The 19,895-nt window shown below is 36.9% G+C and overlaps 1 protein-coding gene across 3 annotated transcripts in view; it reads left to right on the forward strand.

The window, feature by feature from the left end:
• The window catches only part of ced-6 (PTB domain-containing adapter protein ced-6), an 87,745-nt gene that overhangs the window by 23,088 nt on the left and 44,762 nt on the right, over positions 1–19,895 (forward strand). The window contains exon 1 of one of the 3 annotated variants that reach the window (XM_074108793.1): positions 13,725–13,747. The exons of the other annotated variants lie outside the window; for them this stretch is intronic. The gene's annotated coding sequence lies outside the window, so the exon portion shown is untranslated. Of the gene's footprint in view, positions 1–13,724; positions 13,748–19,895 lie in introns of those variants that run through there. 3 annotated transcript variants of the gene reach the window in all.

Consider the following 19,895-nt stretch of genomic DNA (forward strand, 5'->3'; position numbering starts at 1 on the left):
ATAAGGTTTTTTTTTTATTCGACTGGTAGGCGAAGTTGGCAAACGAGCAAGTGGGTCTTCTGATGGTAAGAGATCACCACCGCCCATAGACACCTGTAACACCAGGGGAATTGCAGATGCAGCAGAACCTAGAGGCCCAAGATGGGATACCTCGAGTGCCAGTAATTTCACCGGCTGTCTTACTCTCCACGCCGAAACGCAACAGTGCAAACACTGGCTTAACGGCAGGATTAGCGAGCAAGATGGTGGTAGCAATCCGAGCGGACCTTGCACAAGGTCCTGCCACCTGCAAAACTGCAACTTGCAAGTTACTTCAGAATTCAAATAGTTATTTTTATCTAAATAAAACTTATATCTGTGACTGATATATCAACGCACAGCCCAAACCGCTGGAACTAAATTAAAGACTTGAAATTTGGTGCACGTATACATTGAGTGTCATAGAGGTACCCTAGTGATGTGACCTATGGCCTCTCAAGCAGAGGATAGTGGGTTCAATAAGTTTGAAATTTACTACGAGTTTACGGTGAAGGAAAACGTCCCAATATACGGCTCAAGCCCTCTCATTCCGAAAGGAGCCCTGTGCCCAGCAGTGGGACGTATATAGGCTATGATGATGATGACCTTTCGAATGCCTTATTCGCATATCAGTCAGTTGGTTGCTGACAAAAACCTTATCAACGATCTTTTATGGCTGTAAAATGCACATTTGGTTAGTTTTTACTGTTGGGAGTTTACGCGATTCAAAATTATAGGTTATTTAGTTGTTTACGTTTTCGCATGCGCATGTCTGGGTGTTATTTGGGAAATACCCGCTGAAGTTTTATTTCCCAACTCATGATTTTCTCTGCAACAATATTTTTTTCGGAACTTTCATATAACAAACCTAACCTAACCACTGTGCTCTATAAAATCAAAAGAAAATACAATGATTTTTTTTTTGTTTCGGAGAATATTGAGTTGGGAAATAAAACAGTTGCGCAAATGAAATATTTGGAAAAATATCATCATGCCAGCCAGAATGAAAGGGGTTGGGGTGTAGTTCCCACGCGGGCCCAGTGCGGATTGGGAACTTTACACACACCATTGTTTCGCACATGAATTACGAAAAACTCTGAGATGCGAGCCGGGGTTTGAACCCACGATCCTCTGCTTGAAAGGCCAGGTCAAACCCCTCGGCCACCACGGGTTTTTTTGGAAATATATAATTCTGCAAAATGGAAGGATACCAACTTCCAGTGATACCACCTCCCAACACAAGGCAAAGTAAAAAAAAACAGTAAATCGAGTTTTTTTACTGCTTATTTTGTGTTCCACTACTGGCATGTCCTGCCCCCCCCCCCCCGTCCCTTTGAATTCTAAAGAATACATACATTTAAAAATAATAAAATATTTATAATTACCTGCTGAACCTACCTATTACTGATTCTGAAAAAGTTTTTTATAAAATCAAGATTTTTTTATTCTACGAACGCTGAAAAAAAAGGTTAAAGCACGCTGCAACGCTAAAATGCGTGTTGACCTAAATTAAAGATGTAAGCATCTTAAACTTCGTAATTACTAGCACATATCATAATTACGTTCACTTAATTATTACGTCGATCTCATTGCAACGTATAAAATTATAAAGAAGCAAGTTATTTGAACAATGATTGATGCATACTTATATTTTATTACAGATTACATTAGATAGAGCATATAAATTTTGTTAGGTATATGTATTTCAAACATTTATAAGAAAAGCAGAATTATTACGAAGAACGTATCATACCACGCATAATCACATGTAGCTCGAAATTAATATTGGTCAAAATGCATAAATATTCATTTGATATGCAAAATATTCAACTTTAAAGCGCAAAATTTCATTAAAATCGAGCGTCCCCTAATAAAATATTATATTACTTACAAGTAATTGTTTAATTAAAGTCGGTGCAATGCAATAGTATATATTGCCATAGCTCGAAGGGTGAAGTTTATTTGCATAATTTTGTACGTTCTTATTACACTGTTTAGTTTTTTGCAGAAATCTATTTATTGGTCAATTAACGTCGTTTTTATTGATATATTTATTTGTTTTAAATTTTGTTTATTATTTAAATACGTGTCTTCTCCAAAATAACATGACAAAACAAAAAAAACTTATTCGCCCAAATACATGCTTCAATGTCAGTTGTACTTCTATGTATGTAGGAATCTGTTGGTCGACTAATAATTAAGATTGGTTTTTTGGAATCTTTTTGTATTTTTTATTTCAATTCCAAATTTTTTTGTTACTTTTACGGTCATCCCGTAAAACCTATATCGAAAATACAAACTGAAATATAGAAATATAGTGTCGCTGCTTAAGTGGCTAAATAAGAAACAACACAAGCTGAGATATGAGGTGCATAGGAGAAATTCGTGTCTGTATCGTTGTCCAGCGGTGGTGTAGCGGTATAGCACACGGCACGGAATGCCGAGGACCTGGGTTCGATTCCCAGCGCGGGTCTTATTTTTCTGGTTTTTCTGTGCATCTATATTTCAGTTTGTATTTTCGACTAATAATAGTTAGACCCAGCCCTTACTCTCAAGGTACTCCCCCAAGATCTCAAACAAACTCACAACATTTATTGACAACAAAAACACAGTATAACATAAATAGGAGAAGAGAGAAAAATTAGAGACGTTGTGCTGTAGTGTGATGCCAAAAGGACTCAGCTCAGCATGTGCCGTAGCCCTGTAACCAGGGCTGCAGCGCTGGTTTTCAGCTGAACCCCGGTGAGTGTGCACCCACGTAACTGAACGCGTAATTATTGCGGGAAAAGAAAAAAAACTATATATCTACCCTTCAATCAAAGAAAAAATTGCTTCCATTTATTGAAATCCTAATTTCTCTTTTCATTCACACATTCCATTTATCAACGGTATTCCTTCGCAAGTCATGGTCATGAACCAATCAATAAACTAATAAATAATGATAATTATTCACATTAATGAGACATTTATGCATTTAACTGTCATTAACGTCCGTAAGATTCGCGAGACATAATTTATTATGTTTTTCATTTAGTACGCTATAAAGAATATAACAATGCATGGATTCATACAAGTCAGTATGCCAATGTTGTTTAAAAAAATACTTAAGTAGTCTTCTTTTTGATCCTGACTTTTATCCCATTTTATTTGGGTTCAGGCCGCAGTCTATACTTAATACCCAAACTTGTATATTACCCGAAAGAAAAAACCCACGGAGAGTCATTGATAACACGAATATAATCATATGCACAATATAGCACAATCCACATATACATATTTTTTATTCAATTAAATATGTTTAGATAAAAGCGCAAACAATTTTTTTTATTTCATTTTACCAAAAAAACTCAAGTGGCCCATATGTTTTTTTTAACTAGTGTATAGTAATATATGTATATACACAAGGTGTTAATTAAATAACTAAAAACCTCTGACACCCCAAAAAACAACCTTTTTTATTCTAACTAACTAATTTGGCTCTGGGACCCAAAGAGGGTCTTGGCCTCCGAAACGAGAGCACGCCATCTGTCCCGATCGTGCGCAGCCTCTTGCCAGTCGTCGACTTGGAGACGTCGCAGATCCGCCTGGACACTGTCCTCCCAGCGGTACCTGGGTCGCCCAACCGGGCGGCGACCAGCCGGTCGTCCCACGTACGCCCTTTGGCAGCCCGATCCTCTCCCATTCGTAGTAGGTGGCCGAACCAGCGAAGTCGAAGTCCTTTTTTATTCTACGTTAGTTTATTGCATTTATTTTTAAACTAGCCGTTACCCGCTACTCCGTCCGCGTAGAACTTGGTTTTCACTATCCCGCGGGAACTATGCAACTTTCCAGGATAAAAACTATCCAATGTCCTTCCCCGGTACTCATACTATCTGTATCCCGAATTTCTTCAAAATCGGTTTAGCGGTTTAGACGTGATGAAGTAACAAACAAATAAAAACAAATAAATAAACAGACTTACAAACTCTTGCATTTATTATATTACTGGGATACCTTAATTATTCGCATATTTTGCAAACAGAATAACACAACTGACAACGTGTAAATTAAGTAAGTAAGTAAGTTGTGTTTTGCCGTTTTAGAACAAAATGAAATTGACAGAAAAACAGCCAGAATTATATTATTAAATAGGAAGGAGCCATCCTCCATTCGTAATTTTTTGATTGCAGACAGTTAAAAGAGGACTAAAAAAAACAAAATCTATATTAAAGTATAATGTAATCTATTCTATTTTCGATTCTGAACAAACTATTTTCAGCTTTTCAGTTATTTAATTAACACCTGTATTAGTAAGAAAGTACGACTGACCGGTACCAAATGAAGTTGTCAGCAATACAATAAATAAATAAATAACATGGGACACTTGATACCAGACCTGGATTTATAAATAGGCCGTATAGGCCGCGGCCTAGGGGCGGCAGATTTCAAAAAAATATTATTTTAGAAATTACATAGGGCGGCGGATATAAAGTGGCCTACACTCATAAAAAACATAAATCCGCCACTGCTTGATACCTACTATTGATCTAGTCCCAAATACTAGGCAACGGATAAACATACTTATATAGATAAATACATACAGTAATACATATTAAACATGCAAGACCCGAGAACAAACATTCGTATTAATCATACAAATATCTGCCCCGGCCGGCGATCGAACCCGGGACCTCAAGCATCGTAGTCGAGTTCTCTAACCAATCCTAACCTCCATTGAAACAGTATTTAAGTTATGACAAATGGCGAATTACCTGAGCCAGCGTTTTCAGTCAACAATGCTATTTGGAAAGGAAGGCCGTGGTTTAGCTTACGTAACCCAATGTCAGACAAACAATCAATTGCCGGCGCACGCGCTTGCCCGCTCTACACTTCAATGATGATTTTTAACCCGTTTTTACTGGTTAAGGGAAGCACAGTTGTCTTAAGAAATTACGCATACTACGTGACCCTTTTTTCACATTTTTTTACCCTTAACCGCTTAAATCCCAGTAAAATTGAAATTTAGCATATAATGTGCAAAATTTTTAACGCGGGAAATATGGCACTGCAATTGCAATGCACTACTGACTTTAATTTAAGTATTATTTGTCAATTAAAAGATTGCAGCTGTAAGTTACTAAATCAGACCTTGATACACAAAATAAAACTCACTGCTTTATTCATTCCAAGTCACGTAAGACTAAATAACTTAAAACGAGCATGCTAGTCTATCGAACCCACTTGATCAGGATGCACAGGTCAAAAAATCCATAAAATGCCATATTGACCCACTTAGGGGTCTTCAAAAAACGAGCCTCCTAAATCCCCGCGTACAAAATTTTGCACGTAATGTCCAATCCAAGTCCAATCAAAAGTCAACTTTTCTATATTGACATTAAGTTTACAATTCTTGCATAAAACATTTGACGCCGGGTCTAAAGAGGCTAAGGTGACCACCCGTAGTATATGCCAAGACAAATTAAATACCGATGTGAAATTTTTTAACTTCATGAACTAAATCCAAATCCGATCCGATCTCTGGCAACATCGGGATAAAGAGCAAACTATCTGTTATATGCCAAAGTCCAACCAATTTGCACAACTACTACTCTTATTTCTGTTGTCCTGTCATTCGTTCAAATGTTAACTGGAAGAGATCCCTTATGGGATAAGCTCGCATAAACAATAAAGAGATACAAATACAAATATCCATATCTGCATCTTTTTTGCGTGAAATTTGTCCCGCTTACGACATTAGTACAATCTTTCTAATCGGTTAATAATTAATGTAAACTTGTTTAATAAAAATAAGGTAATAAATAAGGAAAACATTAGACTTATTTAATATACTGTCATAATTAGGAAACAAGTGTCGTTTCAATTCCATTCCGCGCTGATAAGGTCGGCAATATGTTAACTGTCAGATAACCCCCAGGTCGGCTGTCTGCCATTCCTTTGTGCGTTTTAAAAACAATTAAACAGTCGTGTTTCATTGCGCAGTTGCGGATAAAGGGTTTTAAGAGCACAACTACGCGACAGTATACCTAACCAACAAAATGTTTGGAGAACCCCCGACTATGTCACTTCAAAGTGCAATGTCTCAAAAACTGCTAAACCGATTTTGATGAAACATATTTAAGAACCATCGCTAGAAAACCTGATTTCAAATAGAAAACTGCGTTAAAATCGGTCCACCTGTTTAACAGCCACGGTGCCACAGACAGACACAGACACACATAGCGGTCAAACTTATAACTTATAACACCCCTCATTTTGCGTCGGGGCACAGAATAGGTAATAGTACAAGTGGTCGGGGGTTAAAAATGTCTGACTATAATTATAATTATTCATTATTAAAGGGGGCATCCATTCTTTAAGGGTAGTGCCACGAGAGTTGAATGATTACACACACAACTACAAAAACAACTGATGGCATAAAAGGAGAATGAATGAAGTGAATGAATTAATGTCAAAATCCTGCTGTCATTGCGTGACCTCAACTCTGGTCGCACTAACCTATACGTGAACCAATTTTGGTGATTTTTCGACCCTCTCTCTCCCCTTCGTGCAATGTCGTGAGATTTTTCGAAACACATTTTTTTATGCACACTCCATGTTTTTTATTAAGAAGTTAATAAAAGTAGGCAATTTCAATAACTTATTATAAGTATTAAAATTGCTGTATAATTTCCCCGCAATAGTAGTGAAAAGCAGAGTGTCTAACTTGTTCATAAAACCCTGCGGCTGCATATTAAACGTATAGAGTAAGATGGTTGTATTTTATTTTATATACTTAATTATTATTTATTCAAAATTCAAAATAAATTTGTGTTTTTGTCAAATTTAAAACCTAAAATTGCTAAAAGTGGCTCCGAAGCGGTAATGTTTCGTGTGCTCTGCCTATACCATTTGGGAATACATGCGTGATGTATGTGTGTGTCAAAATATAAAAAGTGTACAATAAACTTATCTTTTGTAAATTTTATATTGTTTGTTTTCATTGGTAATTTTATTTTACTTTTTTATTATAATGTAAGATTTTAAATACTTGTCTATTGTCGCCTTCCGTGAAGTCGCCAAACGATCACAGCGGATGACCAGGCTCAACCAGGCCCTATAAGTGCCCAAGTGCAAAACTCGAACTTCGTATGTTGCTGTCCCGCTGACGCTTATGTCATTTAATGCGCGAGTGAAAGGGACGTGGGATACGAACTTCGATTTGCGAGTTTCGTAGTAACCCATCAGCGTTGGCCTGCACGGCCAACACTATGCTGAGCTGGGACCTTTTCGCGATTTCGCAGACTTTCTTTGTTTATTTGCTTTTTATTTTCAACATGTATACTCCATGTGCTGTAAGTTTTTGCGAAAAGTGAATAAATGTTTCTTTCTTTCTTAGGAAGCGAACAAAAACCGAACACGGTTAATAATAATAATAATAATTTATTGCTTTATTCAGGCAATTACATGTATCTACTTTGTTAGCAAAAAGCATACAAATAACTTATCATAATAGAAATAAAAACTTTTTAACAAAAAAATTGAACCGACGAAAAAACTGAAAAGCAAAAAATAATACCTTTTTACGCCATACTTCAAGCTAGTACCTAGATTAAGGTCAAACAAAAAAGGTATTATTTTTTGCTTTTCAGTTTTTTCGACTGTTCGATTTTTTTGATAAAAAAGTTTTTATTTTATACTTTTTTTCCACCCTTGGGGTGTTTTTTCCCAAATGTATATAATACCAACTTCAAGGTATACCCTATCTAATAAAAAAAGAATTATGAAAATCAGACTACTCTGTAAAAAGTTATGCCTGGTCATACAGTGCAATCAGCGACTGAACAGTCAATCATCCCCTGTTTTCCTACCCTTAGGGTAGGAATATTTTTTCCAAATTTAAATGGGACCACTCTCGAGCTATACCTACGCTTTCCAATAAAAAAAGAATCATCAAAATCGGACTACTCTGTAAAAAGTTATGCGTGGTCATACATAAAAAAAAATATACGCGTCGACTTGAGAATCTCCTCCGTTTTTTTCGTCGGTTAAAAATAAAACTAAAACTAACTTACGCTAATCCTAAAAATCTATATTGTCATATTGACTTATGAGTGAAAATATTTGCTTTATACTCGTATTTTGGTTTTGACGTTATAAGCGCTACAAATGACATTAAACCTTAGGGTGGTAATGGTAAAGAAATTTCTTGATCGACTACAGATACAAAACATCAGTCCAAACTTAAAAGTAAACATTGCATATTCTTTGTTGGAGGAGTCTTAATGCTCGTAAAAACGAATTTGTAGGTTCTGCGTTCATTTAACGTGGTTACTAAATGTTGCCTCACGTGGTCTACTTAATGATTGTGCAAGGATCCCCTGAGATGTTGCTGAAATTATTAGGAATGCATAACGCATCGCCTTTCGCAATTAGGGAACTCTACGCAGACTGACTTTAGCTTGCCGAATTATACAGATGTATCCGAGTTCATGCAGTCATAACCTAACCAACAAAAAGTTTGAAAACCCCCGACATTGTTACTTCAAAGTTCAATATCTCAAAAACGGCTGAACCGATTTTGATATAACATGTCTAAGAACCATCGCTAGAAACCCTGCTTTCGAATAAAAGAATCCGTATTCAAATCGGTTCACCCGTTTAAGAGCTACGGTGCCACAGACACACAAACAGACAAACATAGGTCAAACTTATAACACCCCTCTTTTTGCGTCGGGGGTTGAAAAGATACCCATCTCATCCTAGCCCATATACTTCTCCTTCCCACTGCTGGGCACAGGCCTCGTCTCAGAATGAGAGAGCTCGGGCCGTAGTTCGTATGCGGGCCCAGTGCGGATTGGGAACTTCACACACACCATTGAATTGCTTCGTAGGTTTATGCAGGCTTCCTCACGATATTTTCCTTCACCGTTAAGCTCGTGGTAAATTTCAAATGTAAATTCGCACATGAATTTCGAAAAACTTAGAGATGCGAGTCGGGGTTTGAACCCACGATCCTTTGCTTGAGAGGCCATAGGCCAAACCACTAGGCCATCACGACATTTTTATACAGAAATGGCGGAAATCAAAACAAATTGGACGAAAAGTAAGATCTCTAAAAATTAAAAATCCAAAAAAATACAATTGAACAAATTTAATTATGACCCAGGGTGGAACCTTTGTGCTACTAATGTCATGTTGACATCTCATGCTTCTGTCTAGGAAATCATAGTGAAATTTATTATCAATAGGTCTCACCCTAGGTTATGATTTAATTTGTTCGACTGTAGGTACTTACCCTTTCTAATGAAGCACAGACTTAGAAATGTGTCTGGCACTCGCTGGTTTTTGTGAAAGAAACAATAAGGGGTTGTTTCGCCATCCATTGATTAGCGTTAACCGACGGTTAAATGTGATGCCGTCTCCGTCTATTCGAACAAAACAAATAGAGACGGCATCACACCTAACCGCCAGTTAACAGTAATCAATTGATGGTGAAACAGCTCCTAAGTATTTCATCATAATTATCAAATAACAATCATCATTAAAATTCGACAACTCCCGGAAATGATATCATAACTATAGCTTTTGCCCGCGGCTTCGCCCGCGTGGAATTCGGTTATCGCGCGCTGTTCCCTCGGGAACTGTGCATTTTTCCGGGATAAAAAGTAGCCTATGTCACTCTCTGGCCCATAAACTATCTCTATGCCAAAAATCACGTCGTCCGTCGCTCCGTTTCGACGTGAAAGACGGACAAACATACAAACACACACCCTTTCGCATTTATAATATTGGTATGGATTTGCTTTGTTACATTTTTCATATTTCGTAATGATAAAATCAATTTCATTCAATTACGCAATAATTTATTCTAACTGAACGAAACCGGTCTTTGGGTGCTAATTTCATTCTTAAATGCGTAGTTTATACACGCATCGCAATATGGGGGTTATCATTCATTGAGTGAATGAATGGAGATATTTGTTGACTCGGTGTTTGGAATTCACTAAAGAACATTGTGTTCGGTTGATCTGTCTATACATCCATATTCTGAACTACCTATCTGTCCTTCTTTCTACTACCTAATAAAATAAACCGCTCATCCGATTTAGATTACTTCCTGGGACAGTATTCCCGAAGCGATAAAACTTACGAAGATTTAAAGTCTCTCAAATGGCCGGCATGGCACCTGTGATACCCCTGTGTTGCGGTCCCGCAGGTAACCCTCATTCTCATTTTCCTCCTTGTATATATATAAAAAATATGAAGTTCGGTATTGAGATACTTTTAGTACCTAGGTACCAGTGGCGTAGCGTGAGATATTTCCGTGGTAAAGCCGAAGTAAAGATCGCCCACATCCTTCATAAATAATTTGCGTCCTGTTGTCGTGTTTTGTCAATATTGGTAATGGTTACTTGTTCTGAAATGTAAATTTCAGAATTAAACTTTTTTTTTTAAATTTATGACGGTGGAAGCAGTACACTTACTGAACGTAGATAATAGTTAGTGTTTAGTTTTGTAACTAAGGGACCCCATACATCCCTGTATTATTATTTTTTTGTATTTTTTTTTATTTCATTGTATACCTACTGTAGTTTTTGAGTATTTTATTTATAATTATTTTATGTTGGAAAAATGACTTTCTGACAAGTTTCTTGCGGCGCATTCTTCTTGGCAATGATGGTCTTTCCGAAAGCGCTGGTAGTTTAAAAAATGACGTGTAAAAGTGCCCATTGCAGCCTATTTACTGAATAAATGATTTGAATTTTGAATTGGGCAAGCCGGTGAGAATGGGGTTATATGGACGCTTCGCCACTGGTAGGTACTCTTATGATACTTTTTATCCTGGTAAATTGCATAATCCCGCGGGATAGCGCCAAACGATTTCTTTGCTTTAGGATTTGCGTGTACACCTAATGATTTAAAATATCCTGAAAATCACCTAGTATTTCATGCGAGAATAAATAACATGTCGATGTTTTAACACTGTTTGTAAGCGACATTGCAATATCCTATGGCCAATACGAGTACAATACGTTTTTAATAAGTTTGCTCACTTATTGCCCAACTGACTGACATCCGCGCGCGACGTTGGTGCGACCGCTAACAATCCACTAATATTATAAACGCGAAAGTGTGTGTGTTTGTATGTTCGTCCGTCTTCCACGTCGAAACGGAACGAGGATCGACGTGATTTTTGGCATAGAGTAATTTTATGGGACCGAGAGTGACATAGGCTACTTTTTATCCCGGAAAAATGCACAGTTCCCGAGGGAACAGCGCGGCGCGCGATAACCGAACTCCAAGCTGGGGATAATTAAATGTTTGGTAGTTTTAATAGCTGTCAGAATGAGAGGGCTTGGGCGGTGTAGTTCCCACGCGGGCCCAGTGCGGATTGGGAACTTCACACACACCATTGAACTGCTTCGCAGTTTTCTTCTGAGAGGAAGCATGTGCCCAGCAGTGGGACGTATATAAGATGGGCTGATGATATCTTTTATCAGATTCTGATTATGGCGCATTAGTTTTTACTGTAGGGCCGCTTGAAGACGTCCGTTGTTTCACCGGCCAACGGACCGTATTTTTTGCCGGACATGCGGTGTTCTGGCTTAGTCACCGGACTAGTGTCTACATATGTACTCGTATACACATTCATTGTAAGCCATACAACACCATGATTCCCGCAAAAAAAACGGCCCGTTGACCGGTGAAAACAACGGAGTCTACAAGCGGCCTGATGCTGTAATTTTAAGTGATAAATAAATAAATAAGTTGATCCAGTTTGTACTCTTTAATTAGCGTGCCACATTTCATCATCTTGCTTTACAGACCAAGACAAGATCTGCTATCCTATGACCATTAAATTAACAACTGTCGAAACTAGTTCATTTCAAAAGGTAGCTACAACAACTTAAGCTAGGACATTAACTAAATATCCTTTAATATTCACTAAACGTTACACAAAACCAAACTGAATTTTAAGAACAAAACCCTAACCGCGAACGCGACCCCAAATTCAAATTCGCGCCATCTGTTCGAGATGGCCTCCTTTGCCGCCAAAATGGGGTGAACGACCTTTTGACGGAACAATGACCAATAAACATTCGTGTAACCAAACGCAGTAAATCTCGTTACCGAACTGTTACAATTTCAATCCTACAACCGTGACGTTAAATCTTAAATTAAATTACCACTTTGATTTAAATTGCCGTTTTTCCCTCGATTTTATCTACAAACTTTTGAGGGCATGCGGGCAATACAGGAACTAATTGAACTAGGAACTGTTTTGCGTGAATATCTGCGACTGCAGCGCTATTGTTAGTTAAAATAAGTTTGTTATGCGTTCGGAAATAGGTCACAGAGCCTAAGAGTGCAGTTTCTTGCGTAAGTGTAGATTATAAACTTATGTTATGATGTAATGTGAAGTAGGTCGTAAGAGAACTATTTAAAAGCGGCCAAGTGCGAGTCGAACTCGCCCATGAAGGGTTCCGTAGCAGCAAGTAACATAATATAAAAGTTCTTTGTTGATTGAATGGAAGGTAAATTGCGGTTTACGATTTATGACATAATGTACATCATATATATTTTTTTGTAGTTTTATCGTTCTCTTATTTTAGAAGTTACAGGGGGGACGACACATTTTACCACTTTGGAAGTGTCTCTGGCGCAAACTATTCACTTTAGAAAAAAATTATATTAGAAACCTCAATATAATTTTTGAAGACCTATCCATAGATACCCCACTCGTATGGGTTTGATGAAAAAAAAAATTGAGTTTTAGTTCTAAGTATGGGGAACCCCCAAAATGTATTGTTTTTTTTCTATTTTTGTGTGATAATCTTAATGCGGTTCGCAGAATACATCTACTTACCAAGTTTCAACAGTATAGTTCTTATTCGGAAAAAAGTGGCTGTGACATATGGACGGACAGACAGACAGACAGACACGACGAATCCATAAGGGTTCCGTTTTTTGCCATTTGGCTACGGAACCCTAAAATGAACTTCCTTTAGTGCAGTGTTAGTGTGAACATCTAGACATAAAAGCCGAAGCTTTAGCTATTCTGATGATAGAAGTAAATGAGATACGAGTATTTTTGTACGTTTATGCTTGATAATTTAACAACAGTTGATTAGATTTAATTTCATAAGATTGTTTTTTTTGGAATCTTTTTGTATTTTTTATTTCAATTCCAAATTTTTACTTTTACGGTCATCCCGTAAAACCGAAATTGAAAATACAAACTGAAACATAGATGCACAGAAAAAACAGAAAAATAAGACCATCACTGGGAATCGAACCCCGGTCCTCGGTAATCCGTACCGCGTGCTATACCGCTACACCACTGATGGTCATCAGTGGTGTAGCGGTGTGTGGTGTGGTGTGGTTGACCATCAGTGGTGTAGCGGTATAGCACGCGGTACGGATTACCGAGGACCTGGGTTCGATTCCCAGTGATGGTCTTATTTTTCTGTTTTTTCTGTGCATCTATGTTTCAGTTTGTATTTTCAATTTTAATTTTCATAACTGTCGTCATATTTTTGCTAGTATTTGTCCTCATTAAATTCTAAGCCGCGTTAGCCCAGAGGTAACCTATGGCCTCTCGATCTCGAGCAGAAGTCGCGGGCTCTAGCTCTAACCCAGGCTCGTGCTTGCTATTGTCAAGTTTTTGTTAATTTCTGTGTACTAATGATAGTGTTTCTATTTTACAGGTAAATATAGTTATTCATCAGCCTGAACTAGAAACGTAAAGGTATTTCCGATGAATATTATTATTAACACTAGATATTTTGTACACGAACACTACAAGGTGACAATGGTGCGCAATTTGCTAAGATAAAGTTACACTTTCATTTTTTAATTCAACGATTTCGATTATACCAGAATTGACGCAACATGCTTAATTAAATATGTATTCATATATTACCGCTAGCTTGTGCCTGCAGCTTTGCCCCTGCGAATTTAAAAAATGAGCTTCCTTATTCCATGGGATTTTTTAATTCAGTGATGGTTGAAGAATCTGACTAGAAATCTGCCGGAGCAAATAATAAAAAAAATAACCTAAATTAAAATTTCCCGATCCCTGGGCATTAACATATAGACATAATCACGTCTCTTTGTTTCCACTTCCGCAGAAAATAAAACCGTTAAATAGCTATGTATTTGCCATCTTGCTTCCCATTACTATAATACTTCAGTGCAAGCAAGCACAAGCGTACGAGTAAAGATAGCGGCGACCCAACCAAGTTTACCTAAGATAATCCATATAATTACAACAGCATGAAGATTTTAAGATTTATCGAATCATGTTATTGTTTCGTATGACGAATCGATTGTGCCGCGTCGTCTCCATTGTACGGCCGCAGCAACAAATCGATTAAAAAAAACAAAATGACATGTGTTATTCAAAGAACAGGTGCTGACAGAACGTTACGTGATTGCCGTCCATTATTTGGGAGTCTTTAAAACGTGGTAAGCATAAGCAATGCTACCCTCGAGGAAAGTTCTTCTTATTCCTCTCCAACTAGTGAAGGTTGGCAGTCAGCTCTGCATGTTTCTCTCGGTCTTTGGCGAGGTTGAAAAGCTTCTTTTTTTTATTCGAACGAGCAAGTGGGTCTCCTGATGGTAAGAGATCTCCACCACCCATAAACAGATGGGGATTGCAGATGCGTTGCCAACCTAGAGGCCTAATATGGGATACCTCAAGTGCCAGTAATTTCACCGGCTGTCCTACTCTCCACGCCGAAACACAACAGTGCAAGCACTGCTGCTTCACGGCAGGATTAGCGAGCAAGATGGTGGTAGCAATCCGGGCGGTCCTTGCACAAGGTCCTACCACCTGCTCCGCTGCACTTGTGACTCCAGATATTTCGCAGCCAAGATTTCTTCCTGCGCCCGTCAGCTCTTCTTCCAGCCACTGAACATGATTATATTGCAGAAGTTTGTATCTAGAGTGCCTAAGTACATGACCTAAATAGTTGGAAGTTTAAGGAACAGGAAAGGCTTTTGCCCTACTCCGCACTACTCTATATAAAGAAAGAAAAAGAAATACCACCTTGTAATTTTTTCTCTGTGTATCTGTTTTCTGTATCGCTACTATGTCTGGTGTACAATAAAGAGTCTTTGTATTGTATTTGTATTGTATTGAAAGAAAAACATTTATTCGCGACAATTACACAAAAAAAAACAGAAGAAAACTAAAAAACACGTATCACGTATATAGTTGCACGTCTAGATGGCCAAGTTTCCTCACTGGTTGTGATTGTGATACGCTATGACGGCGATCTACATCGCGCGCCCTTAGCTAGAAAGTGGGTCTGCGCGCGCGCATTTCTATTGGACATCGGCTAATTAAACTCGGTGAAACGCGGCGCCGCTGTATAAGGATTATATGCACCGTGATATACAAAAAGTGTCCTTCGCTTATGAAGAAATGCGTTTTTAAATTAAAAAAATTGCTTTAAACTTTCGTGATTCTGACTCATACACCTATTATTTAAAAAAATACTAAAATTTATTTAATAAAGTAATAATTAAAAAAATACTAAAATTTATTTAATAAAGTAATAATTAAAATAATATATTTTTCTTGGTTAGTATTGATTGGGTTGGTTTTTAAATTCTTATTAGTTATAGTTAAAAAAAAGCTGGGTTTACTTAAGAAGTAAGCTGATTTACAAGTAAGGCTACTATCTATTGCTAAAAAAGTAGTAGAGAAAGGGAATCTGTACTAACATACGGAAAATATTCAGTGTTAAGTTTTCATCGACTTGAGTCCATTAAATTCACTACACACTACTGTGAACATTTTACTTTCAACTAGCAGTAATGTCATTCTGAATTCTGTAACCAGGCTAAATGATATCAAACTGTGAACAGACAATTCTTTCCGAGTATCGTTTTACTTAATGAAAACGAAAGTAGGAAGACTTAAGTGAGTATTAATTTCATCCGGTGTCACGTTACCTCCGAGCCAATGAGACAGTGGCTCTTAAACGTCAATAAAACCCTACACCTATTTATAAAGGTGTACACAAAATATCCTAAACTTGTTTAATTAATAGACACTGAAAATAGATTTAGATCTTTATTATCGTCCATTAGATATATTTCCTGTGCAGACTTTATGGAGGAGCGGGGCATCCTAACAGGTTCACTCACCTAAAAGTAAATCCCAAGTTCCAACCAAAAAAGGCAATCGTAGACTAGGTAAGTTCTATAAGGGAAATAATCCTTTTTAGGGTTCCTTAGTCAACTAGTTTCATAAGACAAAGTATTAATCAAATAGCTGAAAGCCTCGATCCGACACCTCAACGGTTTTTTTTTATATCAATGTCAAAGTAATTGATTTCTCAATCTAGTCTCGAAATTCGAACTTTTCAGTAGCACTGGCACTTTGCAGTTTTTAGGAGAAAATCTAAATTGGCAGAAAAATGGCCAGTATTTAATTTTCAAAAATTGTCTAAATATCTTGGCGCATTGGCGTATTTTACATTTGCAGACACCGATAATATACCAGACATCGATGAGTTCCCATGTTTATTTTGCCCAAATAAATCAATCGATTTGTCAATAAAAGTATTAAATGACATTGATTTTCCATTAGTATCTTGAGTATTCGTAGGTATTATGATATCCTCCTTTTTTAATTAGCACGTATGTCATTTCAAGTTCGCGAAAAGTATGGCCACCTAAGTATTTAGGTAGGTATTGTTTACCTTAGTTAAAGGATATATACTGGCTTTTACTCACGGCTTCGCTCGCGTGAAACAACGAGTCTAACAGTTGAATCAATCGTCGACGGATTTTATTTACCATGGGAATTCACCCAAATACATCGAAGTGTTCAATTATATAAAAAAACTCGTGCGAAATTGTAAAAGTGATTTTTAAGATTTTAGGATCTTTTGTGGACTCCGTGGAAATATCCAACTGTTTCAGCGTACTTAGTAGGTAAATATATTAGAATAGCAGACAAAAAACGAAGCTACTCAATATACAAGGTGTTAATTAAATAACTGCAAAACCAGAAAGTAGTTTGGTCAGAAATAGTCAGAATCGAGAGTTGAATCGATTACACTATTTGCTAGATTGCATATGATTTTGATAATTTAATACTGGCCGGTTTACTGTCTCTGTATGATTTTATTCTAAAAACGTCAAAGTGCGATATTTATTTGGGGTGTCATGTGTCCCAAGATATATATATATATAAAATACTGTCAGGACGTAAAAATATGTCATCCTGAAAATATTATTATTAAAATTATTTAAGTTAGTTTAACGCATAAAATATATATATATAAACCTGTGTTTTCTGTACTACTAACCATGTGTTGGTCATTGTATCGTATTGTATTGTATTCTTCTTTTTTCTTCAAGATGTAAAACGTAACTAACGCCATCTCTTAGCCCCGAACGCTAAACAATCAAAGGTCGATGCAAATCCAAATGGCGTCTCGGGAAAATGGCGCGCGGTTTGAGGTTAAAAGTGAAAGAGTGCCCGCCTCCCATTGTATACGATCATGCGAATTGTCTACCACGACAGTAGTTACACGGTTTGTTTGTTTGTGTGATCATTATAGTACACCACTTCCATTTCAGCAATTCCTTCGTTGACAGACAATTTTCAAGCTGATTTCAGACTAGACTGATTTGACAGTCAAATTTTTTTTATTCGATTATGCTATAACAACACACACATACACAAACATCATGCCTGTATTCCCAAATGGGGTAGGCAGAGCACACGAAACGTTATCGCTTCGGAGCCACTTTTAACAATTTTAGGTTTTAAGCCATAACAAGCACTTATGAAAATCTACCAACGGTTCTGAAATAACCTCTGTTAAAAACCTATAATACCTCAGTTTGGCTAAAATTTTATTGTAATTTGCCACGACCATATTATATTATTATTTTTTGTGTCCATTTGACAATCCTTTTGTAAATTTCTTATAATCATTAGGTAATAAATAAATCTAATCTAATCTAAAGAAATCGGCAAGAAACTCAACGATTATCTTTTTTTATCAAAACGACAACTCAAGAATGATTTTAATTACATTTAAAGAATTTAACACAGTAAATATATATTTCAAGTCAAGAATCGCCAGTACAGATTGGAATTATTTCCAAACATCGCCTTCCATTATGTAATTCTATAAGTTGACTATATCGTCAACATACTTGAATATACTTGAATTTATTTGGCATCAATTACATCCAACGATTAGAATTTAGAAATAAGAAGATTCCATTTAAAACGAATGACTGCTTCAAAGTAGATTTAAAACCAGAACGAGTTGCAAATCATTGTATAAGATCGTGCGTGACATAATATGTAAAAGACAGAGAAAAAACTTTTATTGACTATTCCTACACATTTGCTGAATATAATAGTTTACTTAATTATTCGATATAAAACTACGTGAGCTACGTTTTAATGCAATTGTTATTGTTTATAAATCTCAATTCACCACTTAAGTATCCACAAACAAATGGTAGCGTCGAGAGATTACGTAGAAGCTTTAAAGTATCTCTAGGCTGCGAAAAATGTCAAACAACTACTAATGTAGTTAGTTACACATCTGTGTCTAGGTCATTGGTCATACGCTAAGTTAGCTAGTTTGGTGCTAAATGACAAACTAATACTAATAAAACAACACAAACTTATTCGATCAGTTAGCAAAACAAGTGTCGTTATTACATCAGAAGTAAATGAAGAGTGAATTGTGTGGATAAAAATTCAGTTTAAGACCATGATTATATGTATTTGATATTTGGGATTTATAATGAATTAAAATGGAGTACAATAAAAACGGACCGATTGCTAACATACTTAACTCTTTTATGAATCTAATCCAAGTATCCTATTAACTATAATTTTTCAATGTACACTTTTGGTATAGAGGTACCATAAGCCAAATATGTGGCCTACCACCCTAAAGTTGATAATCGTTTCCATGTCACAAAACAATAATGCCAATAGACGTGTCTGTCATCTTGAAAATTCGACTTTAGCGACATATTCATTTGATAGGAACTTGTTTAAAAAATGATAGACCACTTTTATTTGGCGGATGGTAGCTCTGGACGTTTGAGCATATTTGTTTATTTGCCAGCGGTAAACGTAACTTTGTAAATAAATACCATACATATTACGTGTCATTATGACAATGAATTGTGCAAGGCCTCATAAGTGCCATGTCCGTTCATGTTCCGAAGTTTCTCGTCACAATGATCATGCAAATTGATAAATTGGTTTAGCAAAAACTGTTGGCTTGTAGTTTGATGGCATTGTTACAAAAAGTTTGTGAATATAATCCTTATCGTAACTTATACTAATCCATATCCATACTTACTAATATTATAAATGCAAAAGTGTGTGTGTTTGTGGGTTTGTGTATTTGTATGTTTGTCCGTCGTTCACGTCGAAATGGAGCGACAGATCGTAGTGATTTTTGGCATACAGATAGTTTATGGGCCAGAGAGTGATATATGCTACTTTTTATACCGCAAAAATGCACAGAACAGCGCGCGATAACCGAATTCCACGCGGGCGAAGCCGTGGGCAAAAGCTAGTATCATAAATAAATAAGAAAGTCACTTTTTCTGTCGTCGTCCCGTCCCCCAGGGGGGGGGGTTATTACCCCTTCATTTGAAGCGATGAGTGCACCTAAATCGGTAAGGTGAATCTTGGCAAGGAGATTGTTTTAGATAGGAAAGGCGCAGGACGCAAATGGAAGTCGCAGGCATTGGTTTATATAATTGTGTGTGTGATTGTTACTTCATCGTGCTAAAATGGCTAGACACATTAGTATGTGGTATGGAGATAGCTGGATCCCTAGAATAACACATAGGCTGCGTTATATACCCATAAACCTATGGGATCGCGAGGT

Source organism: Choristoneura fumiferana, chromosome 27 (assembly GCF_025370935.1).
Source record: "Choristoneura fumiferana chromosome 27, NRCan_CFum_1, whole genome shotgun sequence".
In the NCBI taxonomy this organism is placed as follows: Eukaryota; Metazoa; Arthropoda; class Insecta; order Lepidoptera; family Tortricidae; genus Choristoneura; species Choristoneura fumiferana.